The 20,651-nt window shown below is 33.9% G+C and overlaps 1 long non-coding RNA gene across 1 annotated transcript; it reads right to left on the bottom strand.

The window, feature by feature from the left end:
• Positions 1–656: 656 nt before the first annotated feature.
• On the bottom strand, positions 657–3,188 carry LOC115960036. The gene is made up of 3 exons (XR_004085076.1): positions 2,905–3,188; positions 2,009–2,071; positions 657–994 (listed from the first exon to the last, which is right to left on the bottom strand). It is a non-coding gene; the product is annotated as an uncharacterized LOC115960036 (long non-coding RNA).
• Between the last annotated feature and the right edge of the window lie 17,463 nt (positions 3,189–20,651).

Below are 20,651 nucleotides of genomic sequence, written 5' to 3'. Positions count from 1 at the left end.
AATGCTTCCAATTTTTAAAATTAAAAATATATAAAAATTATATCCATAATAAAAGGATATAAAATATTATTACTGTCCCCAAAGATGAGCATCAACTATAGTAGAGTTAATCGTATTAATCATTCCAGCCATCACTTTTCTTTTCTTTTTTATTTATTTTTTTTTATGCAAAACTACTTACTCAAAACAATTAAACTAAAATACGAGATGGTTTTTTGTCCATATCATCTCTGGAGCTCAAGCTCCTAAAGTGATAAGAAATGTTAAAGAGGAGAACACATTAGTCCACATTTTAACTGTGAAGGAAAAAAAAAAGATCATTGGAACATTAAGATAAACCTCCAAATGATGTGACATTAGAATTGTAATAGCCATCAAGTAATAACAAAATATACATTATGGGCGTTCCTAGCCATTTTTCTCCTTCCAAATATCATTCCCATATTTCTAGATATAAAAAAATGACACAAAAGGAGTGTATATAATGGAAAGAATAAGTTCACCTACCACATCCAAAGGCACATAGTTGGCCATTAAAATATTTTTATATTCAAACAAACAAACAAATAGGGTTAATTGAAGAAATCCATCATAAACAAAAGGATACTTTCACTTTGCACTCCAAAATATAAATAACTTTCCATTACCATCCCAATTGCACCTAAACTTGGAAATTGCACCCCATATTTTGAATGATGATTAAAATTAACGGTCACATGTAATTCATAAGACAATAAAATAATTAATGATGATTCAGCTATATCTAAACCTTCAATATATTTTAACATCATATCTTTTGATATTTCAAGTGATGTTAAAATATGCCAATAAATACCAAATATAACAGAAAAATATTGGTACTTTCTAGAAACATATTACCAATAAATATGCAATAAACAGTACAAAATAAAGGAAAGACTGGTAAATACATGACTGTTCTCGTCTTGATGTTGTATTACCAAATAACCCAGATAACAAAATGCCAAATCCCTGCCTGCAAAATAGTAAAAATCCAATTTTCAACCAACGTTCAAGAAACATTAATAGACGAGAAAGAGTTCAGTGCAGACAATTTGAAACAGTGCAGTGTAATGCAGATTTTAATAAAACAGTCCAGTGTAGATTTTTGTGAAACAGTGCAGTGCGAAGGAGATTTTAGTTGTAAATAGGTAACCCAAAATCAGTGTAAAACATGAAATACCAAGAATTAGTTGTAATAGAAGAGACCATATGCAACCCAAAATCAGTGTCATTGCCAACATGAATTACCAAGAATTAAAAAACTCGCCAAAAAATTAAGATTATCCAAATAGGTAGCCTATTGATATAAATCATGCCCTTAATTGCATATGGTCTCCCAATCAATTTAAAAACTCTTCTACAATCTCCAAAAACTTGGGTCACATGGCCTACAAAAAATCTACCCCATCCAATTTTCTCACCCCTAATATCTTATTCTTTATTAGAGAGAAGTGTTTTAGTAAGAGGTAATTACCATAAAGCAATCAAACTAAAAAGAATATGCAACCTCAATCCATGCTTAAAAATCCAAACTAAAAGAAACCTAAGAAATCCAAACTATTCTAAGTCTGAACTTAAAACAGTCAAAACATAAACCATGAAGCTGTATTTTTTCTGCAAAAAACCATTCATAGCTTTTCAGTTTGATGTAAAGAACCTAAAATGAAATAAATCGAGATCCTCCATTTATAAACTGCTTTTTGAGCTACTGTGCACTACATTAAATGGATCAAGATCCTCCATTTGCAAAACTAATATAACTGATTTAGTGATATATGCCAGATGTGTTTCCGCTTATGTTCACTTACTTTTCTAACCAATGAATATTCATAATTGGGAGAAACCCAACATCAGAATCAGTACAGAGAAATTATAATCAATATTAACATTCAAACTCTCTCATGTTCCTTCAATCAAACTATAAAAAACAGAATATTGATTTAAAACAGCAACCATATATTTGCTGTGTGTTTAGAAGAGAGCATACCCAAACAACCTTCAAGGATCCTTTGTTGTTTCTTGAAATAATCAGCTACCCAGTTTCCTTTTCCTACAATTAAATGCATAAGATGAATGAATGCATCAAAAATCCTCAAATTTTGATTTTTTTACTTTCCAAAAGAGCTTAACATCAACTATGTCAAAGAATAAGAAATTGTTCAATGATATTAAAACTCCATCCCATAAAAGAAGATTTAAAACATCAACCATATATTTGCTGTGCATTTAGAAGAAATTTAGCATATACATATACTACCCTATTACTTGGATTACACACATATAAGAAATTTCAATAAAGATCCCAAGACAAAGGAACGAAATTGATAGTTTGTATAGGAATGAGTTTGCGGTTTAATTAAAATCACATGTTAAAGCTCATCTAATCTAATCACCAGCAAGCCCTTGGATTTTTACTCAAGTAGTTATTTACCCGATAAAGATTGAATTAAACCAAAAAATATTTGAAGCTACATCAGACTAAATTTATTGCATATTTGCATAGTTTATACTGGTAAAGACAACAACCCAAACTATCCAAACCCCAATTTTGGTTCAAAACCTAAAATAAATTTTCCACCTTAAATCGCCAGAACCTAAAAAATAAAAAAATAAAACCTTTTAATGCCGGCAAACCAAAGGCCAACCATTCAGCCACAGCAACCCAAAACACCAAAGCAGATCACCCACAACCACAAAAAAAATCCATGAACAATTGAAGTGGAGAGAGAACAGTATATAGGAAGTAATAACTGGGCAGATAAATTTTCAATTGAAGAGCAAATCGGAATTTTTAGCTCAACAAATATGGTTAAAAAATTCAAAAAACCCAAACCAAACAAAACCCTAACTCATACACAGAGACAAAAATTTACAGAGTTATACCTCTTCGGTAGATATATGTTGGTTTGTGGGAATGGTAGGTATGGTAGGTTTTGATTCTTTGGATGCTCTGTCATGGGTCTGAGGAAGGAGATCTCTGCGGTGGTTGGTGGTCTGCATTTTGGAGTAAGGAGAAGTGGTCTTTGCCGTGGGTCTGAGGAAGGAGATCTCTGTTGGTTTGTGGGTATGGTGGGTTTTGATTGAGGAATCTGGGTATGGTGGGTATGGTGTCTTTGCCGTGGGTCTGAATGTTGGGTGAGCTAGTAGAGGAGGAGCTTTGGGTTGAGGGAGCTGGTAGAAAGAAATTTTGGAGAAAGAGAAGGCAGAGTATATATATATCGGGTTAGGGTTTTAGAAAAGCTCTTGTGTAGATGTTTTTTTTTTTTTTTTTTAAGTTTTTTTTTTGGTTTATTATTATTTTTTTTAATATTGTGCTGACGTGAAAAATTGTGGAGGCTCAAAAGTTTCAATTTTATATATATATAGATTAAAATTTGAGGTTCAAAAGGTTTTTTTTTTTTTTAAGTGGTAAATAAATAAATATAATATAGAAGAAAAAAAAATCAGGGAAAAAAAGATACGAAACCTATTGTTTACCTTTCAAAAGGGTTACGAGTTTAACTTTAAATTATTCAGTAATTAAGTGACCTCTATCTTATAGACATAGACAAAAATATTATGTTTTGACATGGGTATTGGACACAACATCCTATTGTTTTATTTTCACGAACACGGAAAGCGGGGTCACGCAGCATGCTCCTAAGCCTTCCTTAACAACTGAGTTAAGGTTTTTTTTTTTTTTTTTTTGAGAAACAACTGAGTTAAGTTTGACAAAAAAATATGATAAATTGCACAAATTTCCCTTAACTTCTTCGGTGTGCATTTTCTCTCAAATCCTCTCATAATAATTAAAAAAAAAAAATATATATATATATATATATATAATATATAGTTTCAAGCAATTTATGCATGTTAAAGATATATTAGCCCAATGTAATAGGTTCAAACACATACCTACTATGCCCATTCCCTTGCCATAAAAAATTGAAACTATACTATATAGCTAGTCACCACCATTAGGTTAATCTGTGTCAGTGACTAAGGTATGCCATATTTCTTTTTCCAGTTTTTAGTGAAGTTTCTAGTATTTTTAATATTAAAAAAAAAAAGAACAAAAAAAAAAAAGGGGGAAGAGCGTGAAAAGTGGGACATGGTTAAAGTTAAACACTAATGTAAAAAACAACTTAGAAAATAAACTATGGTTAAGCACTATTAAAAAGTGCTAAGGTCAAAAATAGACATAAAAAGCAGATAAAATTTTCAACGAAAGTGCATTATGCATTATTTGGTCATCCATTTCCTCTAAAAACAATCATGCAGTCAACAGTCCACACTATATAAATTTATGTCTAAATTCATGAAAGCAAAATCAGCAGAACTTTAACGCAGGAGTTATGTCCTACTGTACTCTTTCCAAGAACGTGGAAAGTGGAAAGTGGCTAGGCTTGAAGAGTACTAAATTAATTCTTCTTTAAAGGCTTAAACGTATTGTGCAAAAATATAATATATATCACTCTTTGTTTTTACTCATCAAAAATATAATATAATATATTTGTGCGTTCAATTCTTATTGCTTATAAAAATCATATTAACTTATGCAGGAACCGTTCTGTCTTTAAATTGTCCAACATGCAACCATTTACATATGATAAGGGATTAACATAAATATTCACAATCCAAAAGTCATAAGGTTTTTTTTTTTTTTTTTTTTTTTTTTTCCTTAATGAAAAAAAGGATCTTCATTGTGTATACATCTACCTTACGTGACATCACGTGACTTAAGGGTAATACCACATGTACAACCGGGGTCTTGATAGAACTATTGTTATGGGCACAACACATTTGTTGATGCACCACTACTTGAATCACTCAACTCATGCCAAACATCTTGTAAAGTAATATGAAAACTCGTACCACCAAGTCACACCTCATGGTGGAATCCAAAAGCCATGACTAGTCAATTAATTTCTAACAAAGAAATATATTTAAAAATATATGATTGTGATCAAAAGATTAAGAAAAGAAAATTAATTCTTCTCAAAAAAAAAATAAATAAATAATCAAAGCATGCTCTAGATAATTTCTTGGCATGGTGAAAATCTGTTTACGAAGATAGTGATAGTGTAATACTTCATTAGAAAATAAAAAATACAAAACAATATTGTCTTTGTACTTGATTTGATTGTCTAATTCCAAGCGCTTTTTTTCTCTCTCTCTCTATCAAAATAATGGCTAGGGCTCCATGTCATATATACAAATTTCATCAGATATTTTGCTCGTTTCTTAATTTTTTTTACTTAAAATTTTGGGTTTTTAGAGACATATTTTTCTTTATTTATTCATTTTACTCAAAATCCTTTCCAATTTTTATGGTTGTGGAAGATTTGCAATATGGGATATCACGCAAACATTAATTTTAATCTCTTGGGTGACTTGCGTAAAAAAATTAAAAAATAAAAACTAGTGACTAGTGAGGAAACTTTCTCCAACATTCATACCCCACCCCCATCTAATTGATGGGAAGAGAACTATACAGACTATAGAGTCACCACGAAATTATTAGCTAGTCTCGTCTTCTTGGTAGGTGGGAAAGAAAAAAAGGGAAAAAGATGCATGCACTAAAGAAAGTGGTGACCAACTATACTATACAGCTGGTCACCACCATTAGATTAATCTGTGTCAATGAGTAAGGTGTATCATATTTCTTTTTCCAGTTTTTATCAAACATATTGTTAACGTATATTATGTTATGGGCTTTAGGCCCAGCTAGATTACTTATATAGTACACTTGTACTTGTACTTGTACTACACTTTACTTGTACCGCACACATATGCCTCCTATATAAAGGCACTGATGTATATTCTTTGATCAAGAAATACAATACAAATCATTCAGTATTTCTAACATGGTATCAGAGCCACTGCTCTGACCTTTTCTTAGCAGTCTTGTCTTTCTTGGTGTTACTCCATTCTCAACATCGCTTCCACCATCACAACAGTCGCCACAGCCTCTTGCCATTGAACCTTCGACATCTTCCAATCGTTGTCTTTAGGTTCCGGACCTGCAACCGCTGTCGTTGAGGAGTCCTACACCACATAGACCACTGCACGTGTCATCATTGCCGTGAATATTGCTCCGATTAAATTTTTGTAGGTATCATTGAGATCGTCTTGCTTAGATCTACACGTCGGTGAAAGCCTCGCAGTCATTGGAGACCGCACGCACCCTCACGCGCTGCCTAAAGAGTCTATGTCAAAGCCCACGCGTCGTCCTCAGCTCCAACTGACATCAACCGTGACGTCATCAGTGCCACGTCAGCCCTAGCTTACGTCAGCATCCAGTCATCTATTGACGTCATCGCCACATCATCCGTTGACCGTTGACCATTGACTTTTCTCCAGGGTTGACTTTTTCAGTCCAGGTTCTCCTTACCCAGTTTTTCGCGTAGATTTCATTTTTGCAGTCTGTTTTTGCATATTGTGTCTTTAAATAGATAAAAATGATGTTTTTCTTCCTCGCTCCATCAATACTGTGTTGGAGAGGAATAAGAATTACTTATCTTGGTCTCAAGCTATGCGTAGTTTTCTTAAGGGTCGCATGCTCTAGCATTATTATATTGGTGCAATCACTATTCCTGTCAAGGGAGTCGATGAAGAAGATGCTGCTTTCCTTGGTCGCATGATTGAATGGGATAGTCACAACCATATGATCCTTACATGGATTCGGAACACTTCCATTCCCTCCATCTCCAATCTGTTGGGTAGCTTTGATGATGCAAAATCAGCATGGGATATGTTGGCCAAAAGGTACTCCACTACTCACGGATCCATGAAATATCAGTTAGTGGTTGAATTGCATCAACTCAGGCAAGAACCAGGGCAGTCCATCAATGACTACTATGATTAGCTTCGCTTCATTTGGGACCAAATTGACCTTTCTGATCCAACTTAGGCATGCTCAAAGGATGCTCAGCAATATGCCACCATTAGAGATGAATTTTGCCTCTATGAATTCCTGATGTCACTTCATAAGGACTTTGAGCCCATTTAAGGTTAGCTTCTTAATCACAGTCCTCTTCCCTTTCTTGATACTGCTGTGAACGAGTTGGTTAGAGAAGAAGCTCGTCTTGCAACCCTTCAAGCCCAGAATAAGCTCAATGTTCTGGCCATTACTCCTTCTGCTCCACCCATAGAGCAACCTCAGCAATCAGGTGATTCCTTTAGCTCTAGCAATTGTCGCAAGCAAACCAGCAAAAAGTTCTGTAACTATTGCAAGCGTCCTGGCCATACCATTGAGACTTGTTACCGTCGCAACAAATCTATTGCTGCTGTTGCTCATACTGAGTCTATTTCGCCAATACCTTCCATTCCAGCTGAGTCCCAGTCTTCTGGATCCATTATCAACCTCTCCCCCACTAAACTACAGGAGATCATAGCTCATGCTGTTCGTATGGCTGGTAATGCATCTCTTTCCACTGCTCTCTCAGTTTTACCCAGTAAATCTCAAACTTGGCTTTTTGATTCTGCCTGCTGCAATCACATGACACCTCACTCGTCCTTATTCTCCAAACTTGACCCTGCACCACATCCTCTAAATATTCATATAGCTGATGGTTCTACCATGCATGGGAATAGTCTAGGTTTTGTTTCAACCTCTAACCTCTCTATTCCTGGAGTCTTCCATGTACCTGACCTATCCTATAATTTGTGCTCTGTGGGACAATTAGCTGAACTAGGTTATCGCCTTATTTTTTACTATTCTGGGTGTATTGTGTAGGATCCAAGGACGGGGCAGGAGATTGGGACCGGTCCTAGAGTTGGGCGTATGTTTCCCATGGATAATCTTCATCTTCCACCTATTGCTCCTGTTTTTGTTGCTGCTGCAGCTGTTGCAGTTTCTTCCTTACCTTCTCTTGCACTTTGGCATTCTCGTCTTGGTCATGCACCATCTTCTCGGGTACAATAGTTAGCTTCTAAGGGTCTATTAGGTTCTGTGTCCAAAGACAATTTTGATTGTACTTCATGTCAGTTAGGAAAAACAGCCAGCTTTGCCTTTTAATAACAGTGAATCCATTTCTAATAGTATTTTTGAGTTAATTCATTTTGATGTTTGGGGACCTTCTCCTGTTGCTAGTATTGGTAGATCTCGATATTTTGTTGTTTTTATTGATGATTATTCTCGTTATAGTTGGATCTTTCCTATGAAATCTCGTTCTGAAATTTTACCAATATACAGCAACTTTGCAAAAATGGTTGAAACACAATTCTCGAAATGTATCAAAACTTTTCGATCTGATAATGCTCTTGAATATACTCAATATGTGTTTCAAGCTCTGTTACATTCCTATGGCACTGTACATCATCTAACTTGCCCAGGTACCTCTAAGCAAAATGGTCGAGCCGAAAGAAAACTTCGTCATATTCTTGACACTGCTCATGCTCTTCTTCTTTTTGCCCAAGTGCCTGCCCCATTTTGAGGTAAAACTACTCTTCATGTTGTTCATACGATTAATCGCATTCCAAGCACTGTCATCCATAATCAGACTCTGTATGAGCGTCTCTTTGGGTCACCCCCTGACTATCATCACCTTCGCTCCTTTGGATCTGCTTGTTTCGTTCTTCTTCAGCCTCATGAGCACAACAAACTTGAGCCTCGATCTAGACTTTGTTGTTTCCTTGGTTATAGCGAAACTCAAAAAGGGTATAAGTGTTATGATCCTGTCTCTCATCGTCTTCGTGTTTCTCGTAATGTTGTCTTTTGGGAACACCGATTGTTTGTTGAACTCTCTCACTTTCATTCTTCCCTAACTACCTCCTCTGTTTTAGAAATCTTTCCAAATGAGTCTCTTGTTCCTTCTACAAATACTTTCGATCCTCCTTTGGACTTCTCTCCAGATATTTTTAATGCTTCTCCTAGACAGGTTAAAGATGAACAGGTTGATGACGAGCTACCCCACCTTGAGCTTGGGTCCCCTGCTCCTGCCCCGCCTGAAGATCCTCCACAAGACATTCCACCTCGCCACTCAACCCGGGTAAGATCTATTCCTACACATTTACTTGACTATCATTGTTACATAGCCCTTGCTACACTTCACGAGCCTCAAATCTATTGTGAGGTCTCCACTGACCCTTTATGGCAGATTGCAATGAAAGAGGAACTTAATGCATTAACCAAAAACCATACTTAGAATCTGGTCACTCTCCCTCCTGGACAATCTGTGGTTAGTTGTAAGTGGATTTATAAGATCAAGACTCGCTCTGATGGGTCCATTCAGCGCTTCAAGGCTCATCTTGTTGCAAAAGGTTTTACACAGGAGTATGGGATTGATTATGAAGAGATGTTTGCTCCAGTTGCTCGTATCTCATTTGTTTGTGTCCTCTTAGCTGTTGTTGCTGTTAGTAAATGGGATCTTTTTCAGATGGATGTTAAAAATGCTTTCCTTAATGGGGATCTGAGTGAAGAAGTCTATATGCAACCTCCTCCTGGTCTCTCTATTAAATCAAACAAGGTTTGTCATCTTCGACGTGCACTTTATGGTCTTAAACAAGCTCCACGAGCTTGGTTTGCCAAGGTCAACTCCACTATCTTTCACTTGGGTTACACTGCCAGTCCGTATGATTCTGCCTTATTTCTTCGTCGTACTGATAAAGGCATCATTTTGCTTCTTCTATATGTGGATGATATGATCATAACTGGTGATGACCTCAGTGGTATTCAAGAACTCAAGGATTTTCTCAGTCAGCAGTTTGAGATGAAAGATCTTGGACATCTCAGCTATTTCTTAGGTCTTGAAATTACTCATTCCACAGATGGTCTTTATATTACTTAAGCCAAGTATGCTTCTGACCTTTTGTCTCAAGCTGGACTCACTGACAATAAGACTGTTGACACTCCAGTTGAACTTAATGCGCATCTGACACGCTCGGGGGGGAAACCATTGTCTAATCCTTCTCTTTATAAACGATTGGTTGGCAGCCTAGTTTATCTCACAGTTACTCGTCCAAACATCTCCTATGTTGTTCATCAGGTGAGCCAGTATCTGTTTGTCCACAATCAACTCACTATGCTGTTGTTTTGCGCATTCTTCGATACCTGAAGGGCACTCTCTTACATGGCCTTTTCTACTCAGCTCAGTCTCCTCTTGTACTTCATGCATTCTTTGATGATGACTGGGTAGGAGATCCCACTGATCGCAGGTCCACTACAAGTTATTGCTTTCTCCTTGGTTCTTCTTTGATTTCTTAGTGAAGTAAAAAACAAACTTTTATGGTCTGCGCCAGTATTGAAGCAGAATATTGTGCCCTTGTTGATACCACATTTGAGTTCCTTTGGCTACAATGGCTTCTTAAGGATTTGGGTGTGTCCACATCCTCTGCTACTCCCCTTTATTGTGACAACCAGAGTGTCATTCATATTGCTCACAATGATATCTTCCATGAATGGACTAAACACATCGAGATTGATTGTCATTTTTTTCGTTATCATCTTTTCCATGGTGCTCTCAAGCTATTCTCCGTCTCCTCCAAAGATCAAATTGCAAATATCTTCACCAAGTCACTTCCTAAGGGATGCACTCGTGATTTGGTTGACAATCTCAAGCTGGTCTCACATCCACCTTGAGTTTGAGAGGGGCTGTTAACGTATATTATGTTATGGGCTTTAGGCCCAGCTAGATTACTTGTATAGCACACTTGTACTACACTTTACTTGTACCGCACACATATGCCTCCTATATAAAGGCACTGATGTATATTCTTTGATCAAGAAATATAATACAAATCATTCAGTATTTCTAACACATATGATTAATGGAAAGAGAGTACACTTCTTATAACTTTCCAAAATTCTCCAACATACATACCCCACCCCCATCTGATTAATTGAAAGAGAACTATATAAAGTCACCACGAAAATTACTTGCTACCCTCGTCTTCTTGTTCTTGGTAGGTGGGAAAAAGAGAAAAAGGGGAAGATGCACTGAAGATATCGGGGGAATCAATGACTTGTTGCAAGTCTTGCATATAGCGTTAAAGACTGTAAAAGTCAAGGGTAAGGCACTCAAATAAAGCTTGTAAAAGAAAAAAAAGAGATGCAGACATACTTGTAAGAAATTGAAGTTAAAATAGTACGAAATATAACAGAAGAAAACTTCAAATCTTGAGGGATGAAGAATTGCCTATTTGAAAAACCCACATATATAAATTAAGTTTATAATTTCCTTCTGCACTTTCATTAAACACTGTTTTAACACTTGTGACTTACTTTACTCAGATATGCATTTATATGCATGACACCATTAGCTAGACAACATTTATGTACATGGTATATTTTGTGGTGTTTTATATATATAGTTCGAATCCTATCAATAACTTTCCCTCACCCATTATCAACCTATGAAAAAATATATTTAAGCAAATTGGAAAAATATAAATATAAATTAAAATTGCACATTAATTATGTCCAACACGGCACACTAATTATGTCTTCTTGCCAAACTCGAAAGTCATCAATTGAGCAATTTGAAATTCATGTTACATGGACTTCATACCATTAACAAGGTTCACCAAATAAGAATCAGCAACTGAATCAAATCTGTCAACCCTTATAAAATCTATAAAATTTGGTTCATACCTCCCACCAAAATAAGTTTGTAGTCTCCTTTGCATTCTTCTTCTTCTTATCATGCTTTTAGATTATGCATAATAATCAAGTTTCATCAATTAATTTATGGCCCAAGTGTACAAGTTTTCAATAAAAGCCCTTAGATATTTTCTACTGAAAAACTTAATGCCATCTGTTGTGGGTTGAGTTGTGTAGTTTTCCATTTTATTGGTAAGCGATTATGTATAAATTTGATATTAAATATTCTTCTAATTTTTACTAGATTAATAAGCCAACAGGGATCAAAAAGGTTATTGCCGCATTAGCATTTTGTTGATTATATTATATGCTTGTCTGGGTCTTTAATGTTTTGGGCCCTTAAAGATTCGCTTGTTTGTCAAATCTATTGAATATAGATTTTGTTTATATTCTTCTATTGTTTTTTCCCCCCTTTCACATCTATAATCAAAAGTTGTGTTGATATACAAATTTGAGTTTGAAGCTTTTGTGGCCAGTTTGGTACGGAGCAGATGGAAGATAAGGAGGGACAAATTAAGAATCTTGCAAGTGTTTCATTTTTAGTGTTTGTGACGTGGCGAATTATCATTTCTATTACCCATTATAATAGTTAATGATGTTTATCAATCATATAGTTCAACTGAGTCTCTCATGCATGTTGAAGCACCAATTTTTGCATCACTAAACAGAAATCATTTTAGTTTGTTACGCTATAAAAGTTTGGTATTATAAAAACATGAATGTAAAAGATACAAATTAAATAACACAACTATAGACCCATGTGTTCTGAGAAATCGATTGAAAGGCCTTTTTCAATCTAATTAATTTTGACCCAAAAAATAGTTGGTACCTAAATTACCCGGTGAAGAAAACAAGAAATCCGCCCTACTAGATCTACCTTTATGCATGAGTTACGATTAACTCAATTGATAAAGTTTTTTGTCGTTGAAAAAGAGAACAAGGGTTTGAACCTTGTCTATACCAAAAATCAATTGGTGTCTTAGTCTGATAACAAAGACCAATCATTATGGTGCAGATTCCATCGATTAAAATTTTATCCTATCTATAAAAAAATAAAAATAAAATATGCTTTTATGCGTATGTGTCAAGTTTTTACAAAAGCACACTAAAATGGCATGCATAGAAAAAAAAAAAAAAGAATATAATCTGAAGACTAATGTTGAGGACACAAAGTTTCCTATTTTTTTTTTTCTCACAAATGTTGATGTGCTAAGCCGTGATTAAAACATCATCACTTTTACATGTTTCTCTTGTGATTAAGTTAAGTGTCATTAGTGCACCTATTTTTTTTTCGAGCAAGTAACAGTTGTGGTCCGTGTGTATGCATTGAAATTCAATTGAAATTGAATGTGAATTGGAGTGTGCAACCCCTTCCATTTCCATACATATTCAGAATTGAACTTTATGCTTTAGCTAGTCACCATCTGTGTCCTATTTTCCTTTGTTAAAAAGAGTGGAAAATGGACTATGGTTAAACACTAAAACCAAAAAGTTTTTTTTTTTTTTTTTTTGACAGTAAGAGATAGAATTTTATTGAAACAATAGTATTGTCTTACATCACATTATTTGGACGTTGGCTAGTCATGTATAGCCAATCCAATCAACTTGTGTGTATATATTAAAAGAAATTTTGTAGATAAAATTTTATTTAAAAAAAAAAAAAAAAACAGTGGACATGGTCAAGTGGCTATGTTAAAGCCACAAACCAACTAGTTAGTACTTTCAAATAACCTACATTGTAATAACCTGGTGTGTATGGGAGTTTATGGGAAAGGAGATTGTACACGCCTAAGTGAATAGTGAAATATTAAAAGAAATATTTTCTTTTGTTTTGAGGAGTTTCAATCTATGGCATTTGCTTCTAATAATGGTAGTTCTTTATTATCAAACCAAAATACTAATCGATTTTTAGTGTTGGTAGAGATTGAACCCCAAATCTATTAAAAGAAATCTAAATACTTATGTCTGTAAAAAAAAGTACTTTCAAGTAAGACAGTGGACGTGGACTATCAAATAAGAGGAAATTAAGACTGTTTTTTCTACCCACTCAGTAATTTCAAAAAGAAAAGAAAAGAAACGAGAAAAAAATGAAAAATAACTTTTGCGGTCCTAGAAGGCCGTTTGGTAATGTTGTTCTAGTAATGTTGTTTTTATTCTTTTCAAATACGTGTGGGTGAAAAAGTATGTGAAAAAGCATGTAATATTGTTTAAAATCTAAAAACATGTTGTTAAACTACTATATCAAATGGGGCCTAAATTTCATCATTTCATGCGTTGACGATTGACTTGTATTTTTACGGTTGTACCCTAACTTTTCAAGCAACACATGACGCATTATGCATTGTAAAATACTTTTTTTTTTTTTAATATACAAGATAAAATTTCTACTCTAGCCTAATCTAAGTGTATATGTGTGTGAAGCTCCCTTCTAGAGAGTTGAACCTCGGCCCTTGTGTAACACCCCGACCCAATTTTATAGTTAACATATGTGTTCAAGTGATTAATTATTATTTTGAGTCACTTACTTTCTAAAATTAATATAAGAGTATTTAATAAATATATTATTTTATAATGCCTTTGAATAAGAATTGTAAAGATTATAAATAATTGAAATGGCTATTTGTATTATAAATATATATTTAGTATGTGCAAAATTATATTTAGTGGTTTGAGTTATTAGATATATAGTTGGTGTTTTAATTAAGCATGATGCATGAGATAGTATAGTAGAAATTCCACCCACACATGCAATCAATGGGAATTCAACACATAATGTCAAAGTTTCATGCATGATGACAAGCCCCAAAGACCAAGACCAACCAGCCATGCAATGAACAAGCTCCACCTCACCTCTTCCTTGACTTTTCTCAAGCAATTAGAACTTCCAAGACTTTACCTCTCCATTTCCCACAGGTCCATGCAAAAATCAGAATTTTCTCACCCATTTTACACTCTTTTTCTCTTAAGGAAAGGGCTAGGAAGCTCTCTTAAGTCCATTTTGTCAAGCCACGGGTCCACACTTTGAAAGAAAGACAAGACTCCATCTTATTTCTTCTTCACACTCTCTCAAAGAAGCTGAAAACTCATGAAGCTCTCTCCCCTTTCTCATACCCATGGGTAAAACACCAAAAAAAAGAAAGAAAACTCTCAACTCTCCTCTCCCTTTCACACCTACAAGTCCAGCAGCAAGAAGGAAGCTTCTTTCAACTTCTCAAGCTCTCTACCTCTCATACTTTTGGGTCCAGCCACTAGGAAAGGGAAATCCTTTCATGTAAGTCTCTCTCTCTCTCTCTCTCTCTCTCTCTCTCTATATATATATATATATGCTGTTTTAAATAGCTTTGAGCTGTGTTGATGATTTGTGGAAGGTAGATTAGGGTTTTTACTAATTAATGGTTGTATATGATTAAGGAAGTAAGAAAAAGTTAGGATGAGTACTTTTGATGCTACTGCTGGGATTTTTGTTGCATGTAATTTTGCTATAAATGGTTAAATGATTGTATTTAACTGTTTTCTAACATGTCTAATGAGTGTATAAAAATCCCCATATGAAAATACCATCGTTTGATAATTGTTTACGAATTTTACAAGAAAATGTTTCAAAGCTGCCTCTGAGACAGATTCCGTGTTTACACATGATAAATTATGTATTAAATGGTATACTGTGAATTTGGATGCTAGGGATACTTCCTATGAAATCTAAGACACTTATGGTTGTAATGGAAGTGGTCTCTCAACATTTGGATCAATATAAAAATCATGGTTTAATTTCTAAGTTGCATGAAATTCTGTCAGGACAGATTTGAGTATGCTGTATTTTATGATTTTTAATAAATCATGGCTTTATTCTTTGACTCTGAAATTGATATGGTATTTACTATACATCCATAGGAGTGGCTCTGTAAAATTTCATGAGAATTGGATGTGTTTAGATAGCCCGTTTGTATTTTACAAATGAGGCATACGCTGCTGGAATAAAACAGTGAACAGTAAGGGACATGCCTAACTTTGAGGATTTAATTCTAAAGTTAGGGTGAATGTTTTGTGCTATAATTTAATATATTTATCTCTTGGTATGTTTGGATTATAGATAAAATTTGTATGACGGAGGGGTTCTAAACCATTTTACTGTTTTTTTCATGTTGCTGTCTTGTTCAACGTGTTGTGTGTTGCCATGTGAGTGTATATGGTTATATAACCATGCTTAAAAGAGTTTATGCATGCATTATTGCCCTAAGCTCAAAACACCTTCTGAAATGAAGTTGGCTTTTTTGGAGATATGATATAAATATGAGAATGATGGTTTTTCTTTAGTTGGTACATCCTTTGTTGATATGTGAATAATATGTTTGCGGAAACCTCGTTGAGGTGGGATTAGGACTTCCTTGATTATAAGAGATAGGTTTTGAGATGAATGTGTAAGTTTATAATAAGAGGAATGGATAGTGATAAGTTTTGATATTTGGTTTAGGTGTTACCAGCCACTAGGTCTAAGCTCCTTCGACTTTAGGCTCTCGGTTCCTCTGCTTTCAGGTAAGAGATAAGTTATATGGGTATTTGGTAAGTCATGAGGTTATTTTAAAGTATATTATGCATTAAAAGGTTTTTGATTAGAGATATGACATATAATCATTATTCTGACAAAGATGTGTTCGTGAGTTTTCGAAACTTTATGTATATGATTTAAGCATATTGATGCTATTACTAATTTCCACGAACATGAGGTTTAAAGAAAAGAATGGAAATGCTATTTTTATGAAATGTTATGCAAAATAAGAAATTTTAGTATGACGTAAAGTATGAAATGTTTTTGGGTTATGTCCTCTGGTGATCTGAACTCTGCTAGTAGGGGTTAATTACTAGCTTTCCATGGAAAACATTATCTGATTGGCCATTATAAGTGGGACTGGCTCTGCTGTACCCGCCCCTTGTTGGTTGCGGCCAACTTGTGGGGGAAGCCAACTTACCCCCATGGTTGGAAGATATGTATTATGATGTAATCCTGGGAATACCTAGCATTGTGGGGAATGCTGGATGCCTAGCACCGTGGTGCTAGAAGCCTCCCAAATAAGTACAGACTTATCAGATATGGACTAACCAATATGTTATGTATGAACAACTATATTATGTTATTAATCATGAGAGGATAATTTTATTAAATGCATTGTGAAATGTTAAAAGCTCTCATGAAAAGAAGAAGTTTCTGATGAAAAGAAAGCTGTTCATTAAAGATAAAAGTGTATGAAGTTCTGTGGTGCTTTAAAGATAAAGAATCTGATGAAAAGGATTTAGTGTTTTATAAAGATAAAGTTTCTGATGAAAGTACAAGTTTATGTTAAAAAGGTTATCAGATATCTGTTCTTTATGAAACGTTAAGTTTTATGACTATGAAAGTTATAGTATTTTACGAGAAGAGGTTTATAAAGAAAGGTTTTCTTATTGGTCAAGATGTTTCTAGTTTAATACAAAGTTACCGATTATCTTATTTCAGTTAAAATGATTATTTTGTAATGAGAATATATATATATGGTGACTTTGTAGGAAATGAAAAAATTTTAATCCGAAAGGTTTTGGTAATATTAATATGATAAGAAAAAGGAGAACAATTATTTTCTTACGAAGAGCGTATAAGTTATTATCATAAATAGTATAAAATACTATGCATGAAAAGATGTTCTTCTATCTGAATAATCATAAAATGAAATGATTTACATGCATCCTTATTAAATTCTCATATATCTTACCTTTACTGAGCTGTGTAGCTCACCCCTTCCACTCTTTCAGTTAGCAGGTTTTATTTTGGAGCAGAGGGAGCCTTAGTCGAGTTTTGGAAGGAGCTAGTTTTAGTTTTAAAAGTATAGAGCCCAAAATAGCAACTTGATGTTTAGATTTGTAGTATGGTTAATTTTAGGATCTAATGAAAGTTGTGTACCTTAAAGTATTAAGAGATGTATTATGTAAAATTTAGAATTTGAGTAACTAGTGAATTATGTTATTCTTTGGAGTACAATGTAGATGCTCTGAATGTCAAATGAAAGGTTATATCATTTAAGTAAAGAAATAAGAATGAAAAGAAAGAGGAAAGCTTTTGTAAAAGTTTTCAAAAAATTAAGTTGGTTCTTGTTAATATCAGGTTTAGGCTTGATATTAGCATGCCGGTCATGGTCACAAATCCGGGTATCGGGTTTGAGGCGTGACAGTTGTGGTATCAGAGCAAAGGTTATGATTTTGTAGACTTTAAGTATCGATCTTCAGAGTAAGATATTAAGATTGGGTAGTTAAGGGTAGACAAGTAAGATGCATCTCTTCAGAGATGTTTGAATTGTTTGATCATTGGCTTATTATTTGATGTCTACTAACATTTTTGGATATCTTGAATTATGAAAACATGCTCAGTATTGCTATGGTTTTAGCTCTTTTGTTATTAGTACTATGATGCTTGCTACATTGGTGTTTTGTGGTCAACAAGGTCACTTTCATCATTTTTGTTCCATAGAAACCCCTGGAATCATCTTCGTTAGAGTACTATGGAATCATAGTAGGCTAACTCTATGTTTGATATATTTTGTATTTCTCTAAAGAAGGAAATTGCGGTTGGCTTCTCTATTTGACTAGAAAATGAAAATGGAGCACAAACAAGATGTGTGATGTATCTTTATTAAAAAGTAGATTTGACCGCCTAAATGGAAGCCAAATCTTAAAGCCCTTAATAAATAAATAAATAAATAACCTACAGTACTCCAGTCTTTTCTATTATTTGGTGATCTGACTCTTTTTATTACTGTGACATTCAAAAAGGGAAGCATGCATGGTAGAGCAAGTTTGTTACACCTTTAGCCGAGGAATTTTTAATTTTACCAGAGATTTTGTTTATTACAATTGCTATTAACTTAGTAAATTTAGTGTAACAGACATTTCTAAGGTATTGGAAGGTTTAAGCAGTTGTATGGCACATGGTTCTATCAGAATGAGTGTTTTGGCTTGTTTAAGTATGATATACAATAACCGATGTTTGGTACTCTATGATTCAAAATTGATGTCATGGGGTTATTCAGTTTTAAATAGACTCAAATTTGTAAAGTTTTTATTTATTTATTCTTTCATTTTCCTTGCATTGTTTTTCTCCATTACATGTCGAGTCCTTGACAAAGCTATTTTTATAATAATGTTTTCTGGCATTATTCATACAGCATTAATTCTTAACTAGTTTACTTTAGATGTGCATGGTGGACATATACTAAGAAATTGGCCCAGGATCATAGAAAGTATATATATATTTATATATAAATATATATATATTCATAGTATACTTAGAGAGAAAAAAAATTTGTGCTTGGTAACATGCATCTGTTCTTGTATAACAATTGCATGTGTCAATTGAGGTACTACATTTTTGAGTTTTCATGCAGCGTTGAGACAAAGTTTCCCATTACAAATTGCAATATTGTTTGAATAGTGAAATGAGGGAAAATAAGGTTGTAGATTATTTTGTTTGCTGGCTGCTAGTGCTATCTAAAATGTGCTTATCTCCTTTGCCTTTTCTTTCCTCTTTGTTATTTTAATATGATGCTTCTTAAATGCTACATGGGTATTTACTATATTAAACATTAAATTAGCATTATTGCCATGGACATTGTGCTTCTATGGCCTTATTTGAATACTATTAAGATTGGCTTGGAAATTTGTTCTGCAATTCACTTTAATGCATATTTTGGAGTTGGTAATCTTCTTGAAGCTAATATGATTCTTCTGCCTCTAAAGAATTTTGGTAGTATGCATGAATTATGGCCACCCTGATAATCATGCTGACAGTAGCTTTAGGCAGGTTGAAAAATCTGTCTATGAGTGCTTGTGGTACTCTTAGGGTTAGGATAATTTGCAGATTAAGGGTTTAGAACTTTAGAAAGAAGGGTTAGGGTTCAAGAATAACTAGGTTTTTAGTAAGCTATGTTTATTATTAACACTATAATTATGCCCTCTCTCTTTTCTAGTACAAGTGAACTTATGAGATACCTCAAGTAAATTATAGTGTGGTGATAATATATTTATACTTCAATGATGAGGGTTCCATTTTGATTTTTGAAATGAAAAAAAAAAATAAAAAAAAATAACAATGATTATTTTGATTTTTGAAATGTAACACAATGATTATATTGTCTACTTGGAATTGCTTATCAAACTTTTTAAGGAAGAAAGAAGTTTTTGAGAGTGAGTTATTAAATGTTTAAAAAAAAAATTGTATATATATTGTAGTCAGCCTTCCTAATGTTGGTATGGACTGAATTAGTTGAACACCGCTGACCACGTGTGATCTGCTAAGTCATTTGCCAACTAACCTTATGTGAGGTGACATAAAATGATTATTTTGCCTATTCTTTGGTCAAGTAATTTGTTAACTGCCGTTGAGCTCATGTGTGGTTAAACAAGTTATTGACAACGTATTTCTTTAATATCACCTAACATCACTAGTGATGATATTATTTGATGAAGTTTATTTTGAAAAAAAAAATGTTTTCAAAGTGAATTTTGATAAGTTTTTGGTTGTTGATAATGTATAATGTTATATATCATTCTTTTTATATAAAGGAGAGATATATGATAAATGGATGCTTTCTAAGGAGTATTTGAGTTTGTGGAATTGATCTTATTTGATTAATTCATTTTCAGGTTTTGGGTTTGCTTCGTTCCTATTGTTTATTTCTTGGAGATCTTTCTATAGTCATAATATTTTCACAATCAATATTGAGGTGGGAGTGCTATCTGGAGGCGCTTTCCTACAACAAATACTACTATAAAAGAAGAAGTTCACAATTTCTTCTAGCTAGTATCCGACACCCAGTCACATTGTTCAAGAGGTTTTAGAGCTTTATAATCCTCGTTGCAATTCACAGAATTCGTAAGTTCTCACTTCTCTTGCCTGCATCCATCTCTTTTGTTTCTTTCATTTCCTCCTCCCTAATTTATTTTCCTTTAAACTTGTTCTTCAATTTTAATTGAATGTACTTTTTATGTTATAAATTGTGGTTCAAGATTTATCAGATTATTTTCA

The sequence above is a fragment of the Quercus lobata genome, chromosome 9 (assembly GCF_001633185.2).
Source record: "Quercus lobata isolate SW786 chromosome 9, ValleyOak3.0 Primary Assembly, whole genome shotgun sequence".
Taxonomy (NCBI): Eukaryota; Viridiplantae; Streptophyta; class Magnoliopsida; order Fagales; family Fagaceae; genus Quercus; species Quercus lobata.
This window is presented reverse-complemented; position numbering and strand designations above follow the sequence as displayed.